The 23303-nt window shown below is 33.4% G+C and overlaps 1 protein-coding gene across 8 annotated transcripts in view; it reads right to left on the reverse strand.

Moving 5' to 3' along the window:
• Pde9 (phosphodiesterase 9) overlaps positions 1-23303 on the reverse strand; it is a 265907-nt gene that overhangs the window by 149937 nt on the left and 92667 nt on the right. The window lies entirely within an intron of this gene.

A 23303-nucleotide genomic window follows, 5' to 3' on the forward strand; every position in this document is an offset into this window, starting at 1 on the left:
TTTCCAACGCAAGTAACTTTAGTACTTAAAATACTCATGAAATCAGAATGCAAGTAGCCTATAAGAAATTTCAGCAGAATAAACGTTACCAAGATGAAAATTCTTAAGGGCGGTTAGAGAGTCTTAAGGAGTTTAATAACTTTAAAGTATTACTTGAGATAAGCCACTGAGGGTTTTACAGATAATGTGTAGAAGAAATTTTTGCAGGAAAGTATAAAGAGGGTAAACAGTTTCATTCTAGTACCATCAATGAAACATGTTTAATAAAATCCTATGATTAAATGGGAATGCTTCAACTTGTGCCATCGAATGTCAATATCACACTGAAAGAAAGACATTTATTACATTATTTACTATTGCTATTTAGTGTAATCTATACATTTAACAAACAAATAAAAGTTACATTTTTCATAATATTATATATATTCTTAACAATTTTTTTAAATTATTGTCAGGATAATGTACAATCTTAAGTAATAATCTATCCTAAATTGTTTCAAATTATTTAATATAAAAACAGAAAAGGTTTCATTTTCTTGGGTATTTCATTATTTATACTACCTTTTTTTAACTTCGAATACCATATACCTATATAATTAATAAATTCGTGTGTATAATTAACATGCAACTGTCAGGGATTATTCACAAAATTGTTCGAAAAACAGTTATATTATTTCAAATGCAAGACAATATTTCATTAAATCGAAACCAATTCATTTACTTATCAAAATAGATTAACGGGCAATCATTGCGAAAGTATTATTGTTGAAGTAAGTTCATTCCAGTTTGCTCTCGAAATAATTTGTCACGCAAGTAGCTGCAAAACTAATCACTGCAATACGGCTAATGGAGTTTAATAAATTTGCGGCTCTTCGGACGGTTTGATTGTCGTGCAGTTTGGTTGGTTATCTCGGAGTTTAATGGACCTTCGTACTGTTTGTAATCGTTTGCATCTGAATTTTCCACATGTGCTATTATTTTCCAGGAATCACAAATTGAACAGGTATCAAAATATTCAGGTTAATCAGGTGAATGGTTTGCAAATATGTATAAAAATAGGTAAAAAATGTGATATTTTATAGAATATCACAAGAATATTTAAAGTAATTCTATTATAGTAATCTTCAAAAATTGGTCTTCGAATCATAAAAATTAACAACTATAACAGTACGGTTTAAAAAGTGTTTAAACAAGATATTTATTAAAAGCATTAAATTAAAATCGTTCCAAGTTTTTAAAAAGCAAAACTCGGAGTATTCGACACATCTTAAAATATGGTAACTTTAGAAAAAACTAATCTTGCTGCGGAAACCTGTTATCTCTCGTAATACCTCAAAATTGATAATTCACAAAATTGTTCCATAAAATTGTGACACTAACAGAATTCGTTAAAGAGATACATAAAGCAAAAGTGTTTTTAATACTAAGAACATTTTACAACGATCTAGTTGTAAGAATAGAGTAGAATTTTCAAATTCTCTTGATTTTTAATCTATATATAGTATGTGTACACAACAATGAATATCGTATGTATACGCATCATTAAATATTCTTTTTGTATTGTACAGCCGACTTCTGATCATACACATTTATCATTGCATTGCATGTATCTATATTTACTAACATTTCATGTAATTACTAAGTTAAATATGTATCCATAATTTCAGTAATTTATTATATAAGAAATAAGTCCTTAATGAAAATGTAAATATGCCGATAATAACTTTCTAACTGTTTGATTATGAGCATTATAACTTCTTTTCAGAAAAATTACAGATATGTTCATTTAAAAATTAATATTTTATAATACAAATCCTAACATTTTAATTTATCCAAACTTTGTATACATATACGCAAATAGGAAGGAAAATGGATTGATATTAAATGTGAAAATTCGTATTTAATCAGGTATAATAGAAAACAATATTCATTTAATCAGAATGTGTACCAGAATAAAGTACCACTGACATATTTTATGTTTAGAAAAATTAACGTTGATTGTTATCTTTGCGTACAAAATATTTAATTTTTTAAAAGCAGTATTCGATGAATGAAAGGATAATAATCAGTCGAAGAAAAGTCTAATATATATTTCGAATGAACATTATTCACATTTTAATCCAGCTAATTTTACTATTGTGATTCGTAACGTGACGGTCGAACGTTGTAATGCAAAAATATAGGTCAATGTATATTGATCAAAGACGATTATTCCTGAATCAATTTGTGATGAACACTTTCAATGTCCTAATGCACTGTTGTCATTATTCCTCATGAATTTAAACCATTTTCTATTCTTAGAAAAAATGTACCATTCTCAACTGTACCCCTAAAATTCTTAAGTTACATTTTTTTACATTTCATGATACATTATTTTCATACCCCGTATTTTCATCGCTATCCCCCTATATACAGAATTACCTACATCAATTTCATAACTACATATCTTAATTTATCTTTCATTTGAATTTTAACATTCGTTTTATTTTTCATTCATCTACATTTCTTCAAGGCATATTTGTCTCGCAATATATCTTTTTCTTTTAATTAATTTACATTACAATCGTTATGAGATCACTGTATCAACCGTACCTACATATTATTTAATCTTCATACCCACAGATTAAAACTAAATAAATAACAATGAGTACCATTAAAATTCGATAAAAGAAATACATCATCTCAACCCACAGCCGGATGAGTAATTAACGTATATAAACTTTACGCATTCCTCTAATTCATAAAATAGTTCAAAATCAATTTACAATTCAACGAAAAGTCAGCACAAGAAATTCCAAACATCCTCCTCGATTCTCGTTCAAAACTGAACAGTACGACAAATAAAACGTCGATATCCCGATATGAAAATCTGCGGACGCATCCAAAAAGCATAATCCCGCGATCAGTGAAAGATCAGCGGGAAGCCCGGGCACGGTTCAGCGTAACAATCGTTCTCTCGCGACGCGACGCGAGGCGACTGCCGCGTCCATTCAGCCGTGCCAAGCGATTACGTAATCGTTCCACTTGCCAGGCGAATGCACTACGAGATTACGGCTGATAAAAGCGTGTTGTATTCGCGAGGTCACTCGACCGCTTTTATGAATGAAAATTTATATTGTTCGCCTGCGATTCGCGGCGAGTACGTGCCCGCGCGGAGAACACGCCAGACACAGCCGGCGCGTAATTAATTAACGCGTGATTATTTTCGCTGGCAGAGAGCTCGACAACCGACTTGTTCGGCGGCTCAAGAGTCGAAGCGAGTTTGAACGAGTCGCAGAGAAGCGACGCCAGTGTAACGAGCCCCTCTATGAAACTCATCGACCCCTGTAAATCCATTTAACCGAAGTTTATTCCTTACGGAATAATCGTGTAATCTGGCAGCGACGTTCAATTAAATCAGTTCCGAAGTTGCGCACAGGTGTAGAACTCCGTCTCATAATTTAATCAGCGCTCAGGAATTCGTCCTCCGTGCCGCACGGCGCGGCCTCGTCGAATGAACTTCGAACTCTTGAGGCCGCCGTACAGTGGGGCCTCGGATTTAAGTCCTAATTGATTCTGAAATGGACGACGTAAGTCGAAAACGACGTGAATCGGGATGTATAGGATAGACATGTGAGTCGCTTAGAAGCGAATACGTTTGAATCTATTTTTTAATATTTTCTGATTTTCGTCGATTCGAATAAATAATATTCTTTTTATTAAAGAATATGTTTCTTCGTTATTTATAGGTCAGAAAGCCCTTCTTTTTATAGCTTGTGAATATGTTGTATAATAATTTCAGAAGCTACGACATTAATTTTCTCAATTCTTGTTTTTTGGACTTATTAGCTTCTGAGCGACTCCTGTACTCTCCAACTGAGTGTTGGCGGGTATTCTTCACAGTGAGAAGTCGTGGAGGCCAGGGGGCTCTTCCATTGACAATGTTTCGGCCGCCTCGGCTTTCGACGTATAGTCATCATTGGCGCGCGGCAATAACAAAGGATGGAAGCGAGACGGAATGCGGACGGAATAAGAGGGAACTATAGAGAATTCTGTTTTCTACCGTTTGCGTCTCATTGCGTCGCATTTGGTCTTGCTTCCGTCCTATGTTATTGCTGAGCACAAACTTGCTCAAGTAAGTTTCAGATTGATTCAGTTAAAACTGAACACATAGAGCGGAAAATATTGGTTGGAAACAATTGACTACCGTGTTATATAGAAGCGACGTAAGTCGGAAGGGCGTAACTCGGGGCCTCACTGTACACGCTGAAACCTGAGGCATTGCTATAAGCAATGGCTTTAAATCTTTTTCACTTTTTGTTTGAGTGCAACATGTATCATAAAACTTTAGCAGACTCAAACCCATCACTTGTAAGTAGGGATGCTGCATCGCCGCGGGTTTCAACGTATGTGGCGGTTTTTAGGATTACGTGTGACTCGATACAAAAATGCAACTATTCATATAACAATATTGAGATAACGATTCGTTTAAAATTAGGGGTGTCCAACATTTCAGCACCCTCTCCCCCCAGCCTCATGGGAAAGAAACAGGTTGTTATGGGCCGCACATAAATTAATAACATATTTACCCCTTTAAGTGCTGTGGACGCATATATGCAATCAGCAGAAACTATCGGTGTGGACTATGAGTGCATACATGCGTTTTTCGATCTTTTTGATCACACACACGCCGTGATGATAATTGCAAATGTAAGACATTAATATGCAAATGTATTATTATAAATGTATTAATATGCATATAAGGCGTAAGACGCCTTGTATGAATTAATATAGCTCATGGATCTTCAGACGGCAAGCTGAACAAAAAGAATATTGTGTCTACAGGGAACGTTTCAACTGGGAGTATTCAGCACTCGAAAGGTTAACTCGTGTTAATAACATTTTTAATGAATCTTTCAGCCGCAATCTTATAAAGGTTTTAAGTTTATTTTATTATCCGCGTATTGGACAAGCCTGGTTCAGAGAGCCAAGCGTCATATATGTGTTGTTGTGATGACATTAATATATATTTGGCGTATGATATACCCTATCGTCGCATTGGCTATCTCAAAATATTACACGTATAAGATTTAGGTAAAATACTTTGTTTGATATATTTACTATGTTCTAACCTCTCGCACTGGAAATTAATTTAGAAATTTGACAAAGTCTTGCGCGAAGAATTTTGTTTTTACCTATCACACGTAGATATATACGCTAAACATGTTTATTAATAATTGTGTATAGAGTGATATATTTCAAAATGATCTAATATGTGCAATGTAATAAGACTATCAATGCGTACAGAAAATCAAAGATATAGGTTTGCGTTGAAAATTTCAGAAGGCGGCCTTTAAAAAAATTTCTTAAGGTCATTGCAATGTCAAACAAATGCAAGTATATGCTCAGTTCTAGACCTTACAACTTTCATCTAAAATATTGTTTGTATCATTCATAATTCTTAAGTTATAGAATTTTGCCAAAAAAACGGACTTTTGGCTGCTGTGTGGATCGAGGGTGAATGGAAGTGAAAAGGAGGGAGGAAGTTCTCTTCCCAAAGGACCGTTGCCGCTGTACCGGCGACGTGGCCAATTTCCAGGCGACGAGATGCAATTTCAGCACGGTAATTTCGCTCTTCTTATCGGGATTTCTTTGGTTTCTCAACGATCCAGACCGCCGGTACTTTACGCAGTCCCTATCGGGAACGTTTTTGAACCGGCGTTCATCAATTCGGGAATTAATGAATTTTCAGTGGCGCCTCGATTCACTGGGAGGGTCAACCCCGAGGAATACATCTGTTGGATTGTCGGGAAATGGAATTGAATCGGTGCAGAGAGTAATTAAAGAATGGGACTGTGGTGAAGGAGTTGAGCGGTAAATTGTACTATCGAAATTTGGGGATTGTTTCTTTCTGACGGAAATTTTGTTTTTCAGTACATGAAAAATAAATTTTTTTATAATTTCATTTGGTGATCAGATATAGTATGTAGTGTGAAAGATAAATGTACCAACAACTTACCAGTTAATGTTATATAAATGTAAATATTTAATATTTAATGTAAATATTTTAATTTAAATATTTAATATAATACATTTAATATAAATATTTGTATTTATATACAAAAATATTTATATTATAAATATATGTCCTTCTGGTTTTAATTGGTTAAGAAAATTAATTTTCAAAATTTATTTGATACACGTGTTCACATTAATTTACATAATAATATTAAATAATACTCGTAAAAAAGATTCGTATAAAATTTTATAAAAATATTGAAAATTTGGTTCTTATTGATTGTAGAAAACTTCTAGACTTAATTATGTGTTACACTATAATTAAGACCGTATTATAACTTGCGTTGCAAATTAAAATAAAGTGATTACAAAAAAATAAAAATAAATGGAAAAGTATATTAACACTTTCTTATACGGGATTTCAAATCAAAACACATTGGGCTTCAAATTAATGCACAGATATGATTTCTAATATGACGGGTATCATGTCTGACTAGTGCTCACGACTTCTACTTGTACGTAACATTGGTTTGAATTACCTGGATAGAATTGGTGTATTGTCTCAGATTTAATATCTTTCAACTATCAGATTAAATTAATTTAAAAATGTAAATAGTCCATGCCACATCATTAACAACGTCTACCATTAATGAATTGCAATTAATAAACTAACATCAAAGTATTCATTGTATTTTTCACTTATAACACAAAAATGTGAGTCAAATGTTGTTTAAATATTTGTACATGTAATAAATCTTCAAAATAACCTTATAGAAAATAAAACCTTACACGAACAAAATATTATTATATAAAAATATTTATAACTGCATTCACCTAAATTTATATTGCTAGACGCGAAATGTATACATACCTTATTAATATTCCATCTTATTTTAGTTATAAGAAAATTTTGTTCACACGATTACAATTCAGCATGTTTTTCCAAATTTCATCGATTTCTCAGAAACTAGAATTTTTATCAACACAAACAAATCAATTAAACTAAAAAATCATATATTACAATACAAAGAAATTATATTCTAATTATGACCTGCGAAGTACTATTAATAGACGATTTTTCACTTCATTGGAAATAACGTGTGAACATAACCAAATGCTGAATATCATTTCTTTCAGTTCGATGATTTCGTGACCCGTTTTAAGACACGAAAGAAGATGTAATCTTCTTCGTCGACCGCGGCGCCCTTCGCAGCCAACGAAATATGAATTTCCGCCCGACCGTCCGTCACGACCGCAAAATGTCGATTGAATCGATCGTGCAACCATCGCGTACAAGTCCCATCAGAATTTCATTACGCGTAAACCCCATGGCCAATTTCAGGTCATGTCTTTGGTATACCTCGAACGATCCACGAATAGTTCGCGTGTTCAGCTTACAATTGACTGAAGGCTTATGAATCGATGATATTCGATCCTATAATGGACTTCTGTAACGGCTCTAAGTGGCCGAGCATTATATACGATCGTTCCAAAATTGTCTTTAATCCATTCTAGACGAATTGCACGCCAGATGTGTAACACAGTACTTATGATTAGCCAAACAGTCTAATCACGCAAGAAAAAATTGAAAATTAAAGGATTGACATATTTAATATAATAAATAAGGAGTGTGGAGATTAAAACTTGTACTGGTTTCAAATGAAGACCTCAAAGTAGTTTCGATGACACAATAAACATTTTTTTAAGCTTTCAATATAAGCTGAAAGAAAGTTTATATCGAAATAATGTTTTTCTAAACTAACGCAAAGAAATATTATACATTTAAGAAACATATTCTATTTCAGAGTTTTATATGTTAACGCGTTATATGAAGATATTGGACACCTATTTAACACGTTAATTACCACGAGAATTTCGAGCTTCTTGTACGGTAATATTTATTCTTTCATAACAAAAGCAAATAGTATTAGAAATAATTATTAATGATTTACTATCACAATACTCATATTACAATATTATCTAACAACTTGTGTCCCTAAATATTTTTATTCAACATCAATTATTTTATTGTAATTATTCTCGAGCAATTTGAAAGCTGAGGGTCATCAGTGACTATCGTGGCAGTGAACGAGCTAATCTATCAATTTAATCTTAATAATGAAATCTAATTTAAATCCAAACGTTTAACCTATTCACTATCTAATACAATTTTTATCTATTCAAGTTTCGCGAAAATTTCAGTGTTATCGTTGCAGATCGTGAGTCGTAGAATAATTAATAATTTAGTTCTTAATAATGAAATCTAATTTAAGTCGAAACGTTTAATATATTCACTATCTAATCTAATTTTGATCTATTCAAGTTTCGCGAAAGTTTCAATATTATCGTTGCAGATGGTGAGTCGTAGAGCAGTTTATGGGCCATAAAACGCGGATGGTGCGTTTCGCATTCGCTATCAGTCTCTTTCTTAATAAATGCCCGAAATACAGTGACAGAAAGAATACCGGTGGTTCGCGGGTATTATTGCGATCGTAAATGTTCGCATGGTAGCTAGAAGATTCGCGGTGAACTGTGCATCTGGGCAGTTACGGAGAATTCCTGAGCAAACGCAGCGTGAGATCACCGTGACTAGGTGAACTTACGATGACGGTGTTCCCCAGGAAAAAAGGAAACAGCCGCGCAACCGGATCGAGGAATCTTTGCGAAGTAGTACGGTGTTCTGCATTTGCAATGAATAAACGGGCCTGAGTTATTAACATCACGTGTAACGCAGCTACTGCATCTCCATTTTGTCTTTCATGACTGTGTAAGTTCCCATACGTTCCATAAGTAATGTCATTTTTAGAAATAATTTTAGAACCGAAAAAAAATGTCGAAACCCCCACTGGTAGGAGACTTCTTGCAATACTGATGATCTCAGAAGTTTCACGAACGTCGACATCTGTATCCACGCGAACACTGTCTTCACTTATATACGATATATTATTCGAACTTCAGTTCCATTGTTAGTGCAATCGATTTTTAATGATTTATTTCATATTTAATTAAAATTAAATATGAAAGAAAGAAATTAGAATTTTAATTATTATTTAAATAATTCGTAATTATGACAAACAAACTAGTCATTTACGTGGGAATCCAAACATTAAAAAAGAATACAGTAATATCAGAAATATAGCAGTATAAATCAGTTATATAGTAATATAAGTAATAGTATAGGAAAAGTTAAAGAAGGAAAGTGTTAAAGTGATAGCTAATTTAACTGTGCAGCAGAATATCTTGTAAAAAAGGGAGATGCCAAACAGATGTTTCTGGATACAATGTTTAATATCTAACAAGAGACACGATGCAAATAGGTAAATCATTGAATAATTAATTCATCGATAGATTGAAAAAAAATAGTCTGTATATTAAAGAAATTTAATGAAATTCAATCACTGAAATTGTATAGTTATAAAGAAACTACGTATACAACATGAGAATATATGGGAAGAAAAACTCTCATAACAGAATTGTATTTTTTCAATCACTATGGATTACGTACAAAATATGTACTTTATATTTTCTACTTTTATAGGCTGAGAAAGTATACACATGTAATACTTTACAACTTTATTTTATGTTTTCTACCTTCATAGGTTGAAAAAGCATACACATGTACTTTACAACCATATTTTATACCTCTACTTTTATGGGTTGAAAAAATATACATATGTACTTTAAAGTTGTTTAAGAATTGCTTTCTTTTAAAAAATGTGCAGTTTACGTTTCGTTTGAACTTACGTATATACTAACGTGCAGTTACATACTCTAAAACGTTAACATTGAAACACGGGGAACGTTCATTGTTCACGCTTGGAGCTTACCGTCGTTGCTTACCGATTTTTCCTTGGCCCCTGAGCACTCTTCGAAGGACAACAACCACACTTTCATACACATGTATCTACTCAGTAAAAGTTCAAACTCAATTTTCTCGAAGACGAAGCAATTTGTGAAACAATTTTATTCTACATTATTTCTCTCATTTTTCTCTTATAGAATTACAACTCTTTGGCTTTCACTTCAGCTTTCCACTTGTACCACTCCTTACGACACACTCTACGTATTTAAATTACACCTTATTGTGCCTCATTCAATTTATTCAGAGAATTGTGGTAAACTAGTATTAAATGCTCCAATACTTTCTTGAACAATGCAATCATTTTCGAACAATTAATGTAGTTTAAAGCGCTTTTAAAAACTGTCAAAGTTTCGATAAGATAATGAGTTACGATTTCCATGGACTATTTTCGTGAAACAGCATAACAGGTTTCGTTGGTACGCAAAATAAGAATCGAGGTTCTTTTTAAAGCAACGTGACATTTTCATATTCTGCGCAATTGAAATGAAAACCACGGCTTGCAATAAAGCAAGCAATTTACTGTTGCAGTCGTAAGAGGTTGTATAAAGGTAGTCATCCAAGATAACGTTTAGAATAAAAATGTAATTTCAAAGACAATAAATATTTCTTTATGACAGAAGTTTTGATGAATTATAGTACGTATATATGTTGATAGTGGAATCAAGGTGATAAAAGATTGCAACATAAGATAGCATTCAGAATGTAAACTGCTATACGTTTTCTTTATCATACGTTACCAAACCGCTAAAACGGATCTAACATTAGATCTAGTAATTAAATGTTTACCATATTACTTATTGTTGTCTTTAAAAGATTTAATGTATATTAAATTAAATAAGTTTATAAAATGTTACAATTTAAAAGAACAAATATTGTAACACTGACTTTGCTTGATTATTTCATTTCTTAATTCTTATCGGTGATTCTATACAAATATCCAGAAACAATATCTGTACATAATTATTATATTTAAATGGAATGAAAAAGATTTCGATGAGTAAAGTCATTCAGATTGAAAGCTGCTTCAACAAACTATAAACAAATACAACAATTTTCTGTTAAATCTAATTTAGAATTTACATAAATGAAACGTTGATGAGATCACTTACTTATTAAATTTCCCAGGGACGTAACCGAATTTTCATTGGAACAGGATTGCACGCTCTCGGCGGTGCACGTATAAACTTCGTCCCGACGACTTCGGATCGTATTAAAAAGGATTTGCGCACAACCTATCGACTTAGCGCGCGAGGCGAACTCCGTATTAGATGCCATAACTTAAGTGAACCTCGGTCGACTGTAAACTAGAAGCACGCGCGCCTCTCGCGTTTCTCCGTTCGACCGTAAACATCCACTGCGTTTACCTCGATCAAGTTTGCACGAAGACGCGTTTAAAGTCAATTTGTGATTCTCAGTGTGTCTCCTTGCGAATATTCGTCATGTTCGTCGTAACGAAGTAGAACGATACGGTAGATAATTACTACACGGTGGATTTTTATCCATTTATAGGAAGTTTGATAGAATGCATACGATACGAAAAAATGTGGAAGATACTTATAGTGTAGTACTGTTTATAATGTCTCCTGAGGAAAAACATTTTCTATTGTAAACCTACTTTCCCAATTATATTTTTAATAATTATATTCTTAAATACTATATTTGCAGAAATTACGTTCTTAAAAGCTATATTATTAAAAATAATATTCTTCAAAATGATATTTACAACAACTGTATTCTCAAAAATTTTAAACAACAAATGAAAATTCGAAGCACTTAGTAACAGTCCCAATTATTCAAAAAATCAATATTTCCAATCATCGTTGGACTTAATTCTATTCACACATTCCCATTATTACTTGTTACGCTAGAAGCACCACTCTACGCTAGAAGCTACCACCATCATCCACCCAACAGCACTGTCGTTTAGAAAAACCATAAAGACAAGAATCTGGCGACATTTCTTTCCCACGTGCACGAGACGCGGTGCCACTAAATCAAGTCTAAATTAAAGAGCGACATTAATGCGCGCCCATGAAATTGAAAGTAAAATCATAAACGAAGGACACCGGAATTGAGTAGCCCCGTGGTAAAGTGATTTTAATTAAGCACCGAATCTTGATTAAACTACGAAGCGGCTCTTTCTTCGCCCCGACGTTTCAGTGGGGCCGGCCACTTAACATAGCGACGTCCCCAACAAGCAATTATGGGTCTCCATTAAGCATCCGAATCAGAGAGAAGCCAAGGGGGCCCGGCAATTATTCCAAGCGGCTAATAAATTTAGCCGGCCCATGTACAAGTAGACCGGTGTTCCTCGCTCGTAGCCGCATCCCGGTCCGGCAGGGTAATATTGTTTACGGTGCGAAGTTAGATTAGTCTTGTAATAACGGTACCAAAACGTGGCCACGGCCGCGAGGGAATTGGGCTTTCACGACACCGACGATTCCCATGGTAACGATCGAACGCGACCCCTGCGCTGCGCCTGACCGTATAAATGACGTGCATCTTGGTCCACCGAGGGCTCAATAATTAGAGAGAACCCCGCAATCGTGCAAGTAGAATGATACACCTGGTGTACGTAGTTGTCCAGAATTACCATATAGCTTAACCATGTCGCGTTGAAAAAGTAGTTAATTCAAATGAAGTTTAAATGTATTATAATATATTTAAATGAAGAATATTTACCCAACTCTTCTATTACCGTAACAAAGTGTTGGAAATTTAAAAAATAATTGTCTACATTTTGCATTTGCCATTTACACTCGCTACTATTCAAATATAATGAAAATAAAATCTGAGGGAGACGAATGGAACTGGAATTAACGGTCTATACCTTTCTCATTTATTTTTACGAAACGAGCAGACTCTTTTTTGGGGACTTTCACAGTAAAATTCAGGAGGTACGAATATTCTTGTGACTCACTGTACGTGTCCCTGTACATGTAGGCTACCGAGATCTTTCCTAGCGCAGGGTACTACTCGACAGTGCTGCTCGCTTTCTAAACTGTTCCCAGGCGCAGACGATACAATTTCGCCTGGCAATTACTTGAACTAGTCTAACGTGCATGGCCAGGCTTTTAATTAATTTCCTCGTAACATTAGACGATCTTCGTTCACGAAACACTGGCCTGAACAGAGGCTGAGTGACTGTGGTAATTATCGGTGGGTATGTCGTAGGTTAACGTCGTCTAAGTGGAGTTTCTTTTACTCGTTTGCTTTAACACTGAACTGCCACGTCACCCGAATTCGCGTGACACCATTTTTAACACATTGTTGACCGATCACGAGTTAACTTGTATTTGAAACGTATTTTAAACGCATAAAGTCTTCACCACGTGTCAAAAGAGAAGACATTGATGCTCATTCTGTGGCTACATTTACTCTAAAGGTCGAATATTGAAATTAGACAAGTTATAATAATTTATTTATATAAAAAATAAACAACATTTAGATTTGCTGAATTTAATTTAAAATATTCGTTATGAATTGACACGATATTATACAGCAAGGGGTTCATAGTAGATTTATGGACATTTATTGTGTACCTATTTCAGTCTATGCTCTTAAAAAAATTGATGTTCGTTTATTTACATTTTGGAAATTAGAGGTATAAAGATAGATAATTAGGGTACATGTTACTGTGATTGCGCTAATCGAAGTTGACGTAAACGTTTGCCAAATAATATTTTTTTATTTCTAATAAATTATGAACGATAGGTCTACACAATTTACAAAGAATCAAGAGAACCTTTAATAAAGTCCATGAATTCACATTAAAATTCATCTACGATACAAATATGGAGAAAGTGAAATTTTTAATCAGATTTTCATGATGTGAAAAGTCCTGCCTGTTAGGCAAGAGTGTACAGATGGTGTATGTGAAAAATGATAAACCAAGGGGAGAAGGTGAAGAAGGAAAGAGGCAGGAGGTGGCATGATTATCTAATCGTATACATAGAACCCTCGCACGCTACACGTTTGTTTAGAATTTCTTATTATCGTTCGTGTCATGGAGAAAAAATTCACTTTTGTACTTTAAACTAGAATTTCGATAAAACAAGGTAAATATTCGTAACTTTAACCCGTTATAGAACGATAATAAATTAAACATAGGTAAAACCATTTAACCTTCTCCACTTGACAGTATCTTTCACTATAAATATTCAATATCTTCCTTATGAAATGTCGATAATATTTTTTGTAACTTACATAAAGAAAAATTCTGCATAAATTATTTTATTTCAGTATCGTACGCGTTGAAATATTATATAAACTTTAATACTGAATATCAAATTTTATAATTTTCCTGCGTCGATTCGAATTGCGACGGAAAGTAACATCTCGTAGTGCGAAAGGTTAATATCCGCCAAAACGATGAATTCCATTAATCTACTGTTAATCCTTTCGTTTTTTCAAGAATATCGAACTTTCATAGATTCTTGTAAAATTATTTGTATAAAATATATTATTTTAAAACATACGAGAGTAATATGGTATTTTTCCTATTGATTTAACACTGACTAAAACTCTCTGTAACGACCGTTCAAAACATTTGAATTGTTGCGAAATCTGTTTTTTTTTTTGAAAACTGTTAAAACCTTTCAGATCCACTGGGATGTGCATATCCCGCGGAATTTTTTACATGAAATGTATTGCTCTCTGACGGTGATGACATGGGAGTGATATTTTTTTATTACTTTCTGTTATAAAGCTTAACACTGTCTGTATCAGCCCTTCATATCTTTGACAACGTTTTATGTATCTATTTTATTATTTTTAATATACCGTTAAAAGATATACGAGATAGTATAAAATGTTCAAACTTTGCACGCATGCGTTACTATTCTGCAAAAAATACGGATTCTTCAGCATGTTTCATAGAAAAATGTGTAAATGTCTTTCAGCAGAAACATTGCATATATTTTTACTAGACTTTCATTAAATTTCATGAATCTTTTGCGGGTAAAATTTTAAATCGATTGATCCAATAGATTTCTCATAATAGTGCCTATAAATCGTTAAATGAATAGTATTTTGATCTATGGACTGTGAAAACTGTATTTCTGAATAAATCTAACTGGAAATACTCATGAAACTCCATGAAGGTATACTACAACTACACATGATATTTTAACTAAAAGACATTCATACTTTTCCATACGCAAAATGCTAAAGAATTCATATTTTTTATCAAAAGAAATAAGATTCCTCCTTAATTACAAGTAATCGAATCGAAAGAGTTAAAAGGCAGAAGAAATATTTGGATTTTATCAAAATACTTTCGTCATTCAATTTCGAAAAACAATTAGCACCCTGCAAGGTCTAACTTACAATCTAACAAACGAATTTGCAATCAGATTTTGATATATGCAGATTCTACGTAGATTTCGCGTTGAAAGAACGAGGAACTGTCGGGATTTTCTATAGGTTTTTTCGTCTTCCACCTAACATATATGTTCCTCTAAATTCTGTATGGTAGGAGAATCAAAAATTTTCACGGTAATTTTTTAGAACTCGAGTAGACTGGTACAACATTTGAAACTGTACAGATTCTAGATTTGAATTTTTCAGTTTAAGTTTTTCAAAGACATATTTTGCGATACATAACAATATCTTCCTTAATTAAATATTTAGAAAATAATGAATGCTGACAATAGATATAGGATGAATTTCGAAATCAGAAGCATTTACAATTTACCAAAAAACAAATCTATAATTACAGAAAACAATGATCAATACATGGACAATTTATAACACATATAAATACTATAGTATTTACGGTTTAATTTATAATACCTACATATTCAGTTATTGAAACACTAAATATAAAATAAATAAAATAAAATAATTAATATCATTTAAAATACCGTTTAGAGAAACCATGGAATACAACAATTGTATTATTACCGTGAAATTTGGCCACAACAAGCTTACACGTGTGAGTTAACCATTGCTAACACAACGTGGTTTCTCAATTCCCAAGTAAGTACAAACGTGACTGAAAGCCTGTGGTCCGTAAAGGAACACAGGATTTGAGGAAAGCACGTTTCGTCGTGTGCGTTGCCGTTGCACGTCACAGCAGTGAGAAAACTGTTTCACCACAATCGTGTTCTTTCGTTGTATCAGCAGTACAAACAACGCTCTGTTTATACATTGTTCTGAATAATAAAAGAATATTCATAGCTGTATCATTACAATGTCACAAGTAAAACTTATTTATAACAAGTATACAGGGTGTATTTAGTAACTAAGAGTACTAGGAGAATAACTGATAGTATTATATATATATATTAGAATAGGTAAATTATAATTCTGTTCCTTATAAATAAATATTTACATTTGTAACATTACAATATCAAAAATAACACTTATTTGTAACATGTATCTAGTAATTAAGAGTACTACGTAATTAACTAGTACTAGAAAAGGCAAATTATAATTCTGTTCCTGATAAAATTAGAAAAAAATCGTAAAGAAAAGCTTTCCACCATTCGACAGTTTCTGTTGTACTGAAAAACCAGTTTTTTCCCATAAATTCATCAATGCAATTGCAAATAATTACATTTAAAAAAATGAAACTCTATGTTTCTCTTATACAAATCGTTTCTTTGCGTCATTACACTCGCCAGTCCGAAACATCGTTTTCGTTACAAAGTGACAATTTCATGAAGTAATTGCTTTTCAAATGTGCTATTGATCCGTGCACAGTTTTCTACGTGACAGTTTCATATTTACTGTTAGTACGTTTTCACCGAACGGATTGTAAATTCTAGTTTAATAGAATCCGAACAAAAATCGAAAATAAAATATAAAAACATGAAGTAATTGTTTTTCGAGTCAGTTTATTTTTTGTTACGACGGGCAATTTCACCCAAATAATAGTAAAGTTATTTAGTCATTCCGCGTTTTTCCAGACAATAGTTTTGGAATTTTTACTTCGTCCAAACAACCGACCATATCGTAAACCGGGAATTTTTAAAGGGTCGACTTGAACCTCGTTCGTAACTGTTCCTTCAGTCGAGAGTCAACTTGGAGGGAATTTCCAAGATACCGTCGAATCTTCGAGGATCCCCCGCACGTGGCCATTACCCACACCCTCGCACCAAGAGGGCTGACCAAAGGGCGTCATCTAAACGCCTCCGACTTTTTGAATTATGCGCTGATTGGAAATTCGAAAATACCCAATCAGCGCACTCGATGCGACCTGAAGGTGTCGTACAAAAATTTAAAGACAGTACAAGTCCATCGTTCGGGACACACGCACTTCAGCTTCGCACTCCGAAGAAGCATCTAGTTCGAAATTCGAGAATTCGTTCGTCTCGAAACGCGTAACATAAAAACGTGTTCTTAATATCGTGAGAAATCGGTGGTATGATCTCAATCGTTCTATTTCTGAAGAAGTTTGGAAATCGAAGCGTCGCGATCATCAACAAGACCTAAAGTTAAAGCTGGGCTTTACAATCCCAGCCAAGGAATTTAATCCGCGTTTGGTGATCGTGCACGGGCGTGCAATCTAACGAGGTTGCCACGCTACCGAACAGTAATGTTTTAAATCGTCCCATAACTTATATATGTTAATACTTCTCGCGTTACATTTTGTAATTACAGAGCGATACGAGTTTAAATTGCCTCAGTTTAGTCGGTAGAAGGTATTATAAAAATGAAGAAAATTAAAAATTTTAATTTAAATTTAATTATAAAAATTTTTAATTTAATAAAATATTATATGGTAGGAAAATAAACGGCACGAACTCATGGGACGACTTAATTTTAAATATAAAACTCAGTGCGAAAATGTTTGGAAGAAAAGGTAACGGCAGATTGAATTTATGGATAAAATGTTGACAAACTGCTGCTGGCAAACTGTCGAGGGAGACATATTCAGTTAATCGAAGAACCATGGCGACTTCCTAGGGATCGCGTCGCACCTGTGTCAACCTGCTATCCCCTAATACAGATAGTCTTCAATTTTTCAATGCTTTCCAAGCGTCGCGCGATAAGTTGTTAAGTCGTTGTCGATCGTTGCGTTCATAATTCATCGGCTAAGCGTACAGCTCAATACACGGTGACGCTGGTGAAAAATTGAACAACTATCTCGTGTATAATTCCTTCACTCCTGGCACAACGCGTTTTCATTTATCTTTTGCGATGTTTTAACGAAGAAATTTGATTGCGATAAACGGGAATAATTATTTCCTGTACACAATTTGAAATTGACTTATACGGTACATTGATTTTATTATGGGCGTTATTCGATTTTAAATTGTTTGAGCTTATCGCAACTTCGTTTCTCATAGTATACATTATCTTCGACGGTAACAATTTAACAAGAAAAGTAAAGCAATATTTCTACGTTGTTTCTGGTATTCCGTCCGTTTTACTTCTTTGCTATCCAACATTTTATATAGTTCATAATAGAATCTATAATTTTCAATTTATGACGTCTCAGAAGACGTAATAAAATCAACAATCTAATATTTCATTTCAGCATGAAACTTTCTTACAAAAAGATTTTTGCAGAGACATAGAAATATTGTTGAATTTTGGATAAGAATTGAATACAAAAACTAAAAATTTCTATTAAATGATTAAACAAATAAAAATATAAAATTTAGAGAAAATTCGAACAGCCCATATAAACAAAAACAAACTATAGAAACAGAAAACAAAAGATAAACTTATTATACGTACAACTTAAACATTTATTTCCTCAGCTTCTTTCTTGACAAAGCGGTTAATAATATCACACGTATTTAAATTATAAAACAAATATCGCGGAAGGGGAAAAGGCGGGGGTCAAACACGTTCCAATCGAGAGTAATTAAACAGACAAGGCACCGACAGCCGGCGAAACGGATCCGATCCACGCGAATCTGCCGCCGAGTTGGATTAATTTAAAGACATTCTTTCGCGCGAAAGTTTAATTAAACTTACACGCTCGCCGGTGTCCCGCGCGGGGGTTGAATAGTCGATCGAACAAACGAACGGATGAATTCGTTACCGACACGATGCCACGCCGCCGCCACGCCGTATCGTTTTCGCTTCGTCGTGCCGCGCGTCAGCTACAAAACGCATTACGGAATAATGCAATTGCCCTCAGCGCTTCTTCCGTCAATTCCACAGCAGATTCTGCACCGTGTCATTTTTTCCTCTCTCTCCTCTATCACTCGGAAACCCGACCAACGATCAAATTATTCACGGAGAACTTTCATTTATTTCGCCGCCCGCGCTTGGAAAAAAAGCTTCCCCTTCATGGCGAAACGCAATATCCCCGACTTTTCACGTAAATTTTCGCTGCCCGCTCTACGATGTTTGTCGGTTTAAAATTTCACTCCATTGGGGACTGACGAGGGTGGAACAAGAAAATGGCGCCTGTGCGTGTTATTGTTGAAATCGGCCGGGATCGCGTGCCGGTAGTTCGAGATTTCCTCGAATTCGTTTCATTGTGTACACTTGTTTATGAATAATCAGGATCTTGCAGTGGGCATTGCCTGCGTTTGTTAATATTTTAATGATCGCGTGATTATGGTTTCTGTTGATGCGTGATACATTGCTGGTAATACGTAAATGTAATTTTGTTATTTTCGAACGTACCGTGATAAATTGTAATTGGTATATTCGTTAGGAATTAATATTGTAAGGAGAGATATTGTAAGGAATTAATCATGTATATTGTAATTTAAACTGAAATTAATTATGGTTTTATTCGTGTTATTAATAGATGCAAGTTCGTTTGTTATTTTAGAAATAGTAGATTAACCATTCTAAAGCAAATTGTATAAAATTTACTTTAAAAAGTGAAATAAACAGAAAACAGAAAAATTGTATTTGAAATATTTTTTAAATAACGAATAATTCCGAAAATTGCGTTTATAGATTGAAATGCGACATCCTGTTTGTACTTACGCGTGAACACGTTCGATACTACTTGTTCGTGAACGCACCTCTACGTAACGTTGCCTGTAGAACTTCATAACGTTTTGTACCCAACAAAAGTAGATTAGGATGAAACGAAAGATGTGAGCTGCATTAGCATATTCATTCGACTCTGCAATACAGTGGAATGTCTATTATTCGAACTTCAACTCGCCGTAACTTCTTCACGAACGTTCTGTTCTTCGAATACATATTCTATTACTTTCTCGTGGAAGTAAACGAGGATGCTAACTTTAAATTCTGTGCCTAACACAGCACATAAATTTAATATTTCAAAGATAACTCGCAAAATTCTTGGTTTCTACTTTTCTTCCATGCTTTACATCGTGTAGTTACAAAATATTTGAAGACATTAGGAGGAAATTCCTAGATTTATTTTTGGAAAATGTTATTACAGAATTCATTAAGGTTATGAATCTTTTATTTCTTTCATTTGTTTCTTACTTTCTACTGGAAAGATCATTAGGCTTAGAGAAAAGGTTATTATATATATATTAATTCCTCATTTATATATATTATGCTTTCATATTTATGTAATTTGTGAATATACAGATTCATAGCCCAATTATCGCAGTCTCGCCACTCACATGTTTTAATTAAATACACTGTGTGTGTATTAAATTTACCTAGTAAACGTGAAATGTTATATATACATGGTCCATTATATTAATTAGAAATAAATTGTTTTATTATATAATTAATACATTTCGATAGAACATTTGGGAGAGAACAACAAAAGTTTCTTAATTGTTAGCAAATCATTAAAAGCATCCTCATTATTATTGTATGGCCAGTTCACTCTATTATATGGCTTCTTGTTAATATCATCAAATTTTGAACAATAGGCATTATTTGTAAAGGAGAAACTTATTCAAAATTAATATTAGAAACTGTTTCAATCAATTAGAAGAGTGAATCAATAAAATCAATTTATAAAATGAATAATAAAACCAAATATTTTTATAGCATTTTGTTCTTTTTTAAATTGAATATGAAATAAAAATTCTCTCATTACATAAAAAAATATAATAAAGTACTGCATCTATTATACTTTTGTCGTAGTTACTGAAAAATCCAGAATATTAAAAATGTTTCTTCAAATGTACATTTCCTCACACATAAATTTAATAATAATGGTTATTAAATTAAATAAAAATACTGTTTTTATATAAACTTAAATAGTGTTAAGATAGATTGAATAGAATCAAACAATCTCGTTAATAAAATGAACGAAAACATCATTAAAATACGTATAAACACCATACAATGACTCGTACACTCATTTACTAAGGCTACCCTACACGATTATTAAATTACGTGCGCAATAATAAATTTTAACTACTATTGAAGAATGACAAAAGTAAAGCTACACAGGATAAAGAAACATAAATTACAAAATGATTTTTAATTCTAATTGTTAACGCGAGTAACTATATACTTTGTTAATTATTTTCACCGTCACAATAGACAGTAACAGCATTTTTAGCCGATACAGACGGTACATACGAAAGACAGCTATTCCGTTACACGGGTTCAATAAAGTCACGACAGCCGAAGGTTGAACGAATTCGAACGAACAATTTCGTGACAATAGGTTGTAATTTCAAGTACTCAAAGCTTTGCATGCGACTGACGTATGTAGGTTCACGACGTCTGCAAACTTATGGGTGAGTGCAGGAGGACGTGAATTTATGGCAACGACTGGGCCATGTCAACGCCGATGTTACACGTTTCCTTCGAAGCGTAACAGCTATTTCATTATTGTCAACCGGACATTTTCGATGATTCAGAGGGCGCGGATATCTTCGTGAAAATGGAAAATAAAAACTCGAATAGAATACGACAGCTGGAACATCGATTTACAGATCCTAGAAGCCTCTGAAAACTTTCTTAAATCGGTTACAACTCCAAGTTTCAAATATGAATAATGTAAATGCAAAATTCTCAATCGACGTATCATTTAAAATAATACATTGAACATTATGTAGTAATTTTTAACACTAGATTTATGAAACTTATTTGTTTAATAAATTATTTGATGCAAAATTATTTGATAAATATTCGGGTCGATTTTTATTGATACAGACATGCATTAAAGCTTGATATGATACTAATTCTTTCAACGATGAATTCTTTATTTTTTCAAATAAACATATAATTCTTTTGTATTTTGCTTTGGTTTCTCCTTGAAATATATCCTAAATGCATTCGTCCTGCGTTTGACAAGTACATATTTTTTTTTTTATTTTATTGCTCGCAAAATGAGAGATTTTTCAAACTAAATTCCACAGTCAACAAGTTAAGCCTTTACTTTCGAAAATCTAAATAAACGAATATCAATTTCTCTAAAAGCGATAGAATAAACTGTACAATAAATGTCCGTAAATCTAGTGTTGAAAAGCTGATATCACGTTGAAAAGAAAGCTTTTTAGAAATTCGTGTTCAAGGTTAACCTTCAAAACTGCATTCAATGTTTTAAATTAGAATGTCGAATTTTTATGAAGAGTGAAGTATTATATACTTCATGTGAACATTACGAGAAATCTAATCTAACGAGATGACCATGGAGTCTAAAATATTCTCGAAACCCGCAATGGAAGAGATAAACGTCTGACTGATGACTGTTTCTGTACATTAATATCGAACAAAACAAATTCACATAAATGTTCGCAGGATATTTAATCTAGCATATTACCATATACAGACATTATGTACTGTTATGTGCTCGTTAACCTCTTGACGCCGGGCCCCGTATCTCGCGTTTTTCACATCGCCGGCGTCAGAAAGAGATACAGACCTATGCAACTATTTTCTTATATGCTGTTCCTGTGCTGATATTATCTAACAAAGGTTTCTCGGTAATCTGAAAAATCCGATTCCTTTTAACTCTTGCGTCTGTACAAAATTTAGTGTTACAAAATTTTTACGAAAATTTCTTATTTTCTCTTTATTATTCTATTTCATGATAGCCGTGTACAAAGTAATAAAATGAATTATTCAATAGTGCATCCCCGACATCAAATTAGCAAATGATGTCGTTAATAGGGACACTAAAAAAAGCTTTAAAATAAAATGTCATGCAAATCGTAACACTCTACAGAGTGCAGACTCATGCAAAATAAATCTAGATAATAATATATGTAAATCGGAGTAGTAGTAGTCAGCGACGATAAATCATATGCAAACGGTAGCCAGAATGTTGTTTAATATTCTATCGAAGACAGCACTTCGTCATTGGTTTCTAGTCTAACCATAAATCGAACTATCAATACGAAACAGCTTATCCTCTATTTACTATCAGAACTCAATGTGACTGAATTATAGTCACTAAAAACGATTGGAAAAATGATTAGAAATGGACATAAGATAACTATACTGCTAACTGCGAAAATCTACGATTCCGACGATGTAAACAACGTAACTGACTACTGATATAATTGAAGATAGTGAAACTTGACATAATCAATGTTGGAGATTTAACAGGTTGATTGCCACTCACTCATCGTATTTT

The sequence above is a fragment of the Nomia melanderi genome, chromosome 5, assembly GCF_051020985.1.
Source record: "Nomia melanderi isolate GNS246 chromosome 5, iyNomMela1, whole genome shotgun sequence".
NCBI lineage: Eukaryota > Metazoa > Arthropoda > Insecta > Hymenoptera > Halictidae > Nomia > Nomia melanderi.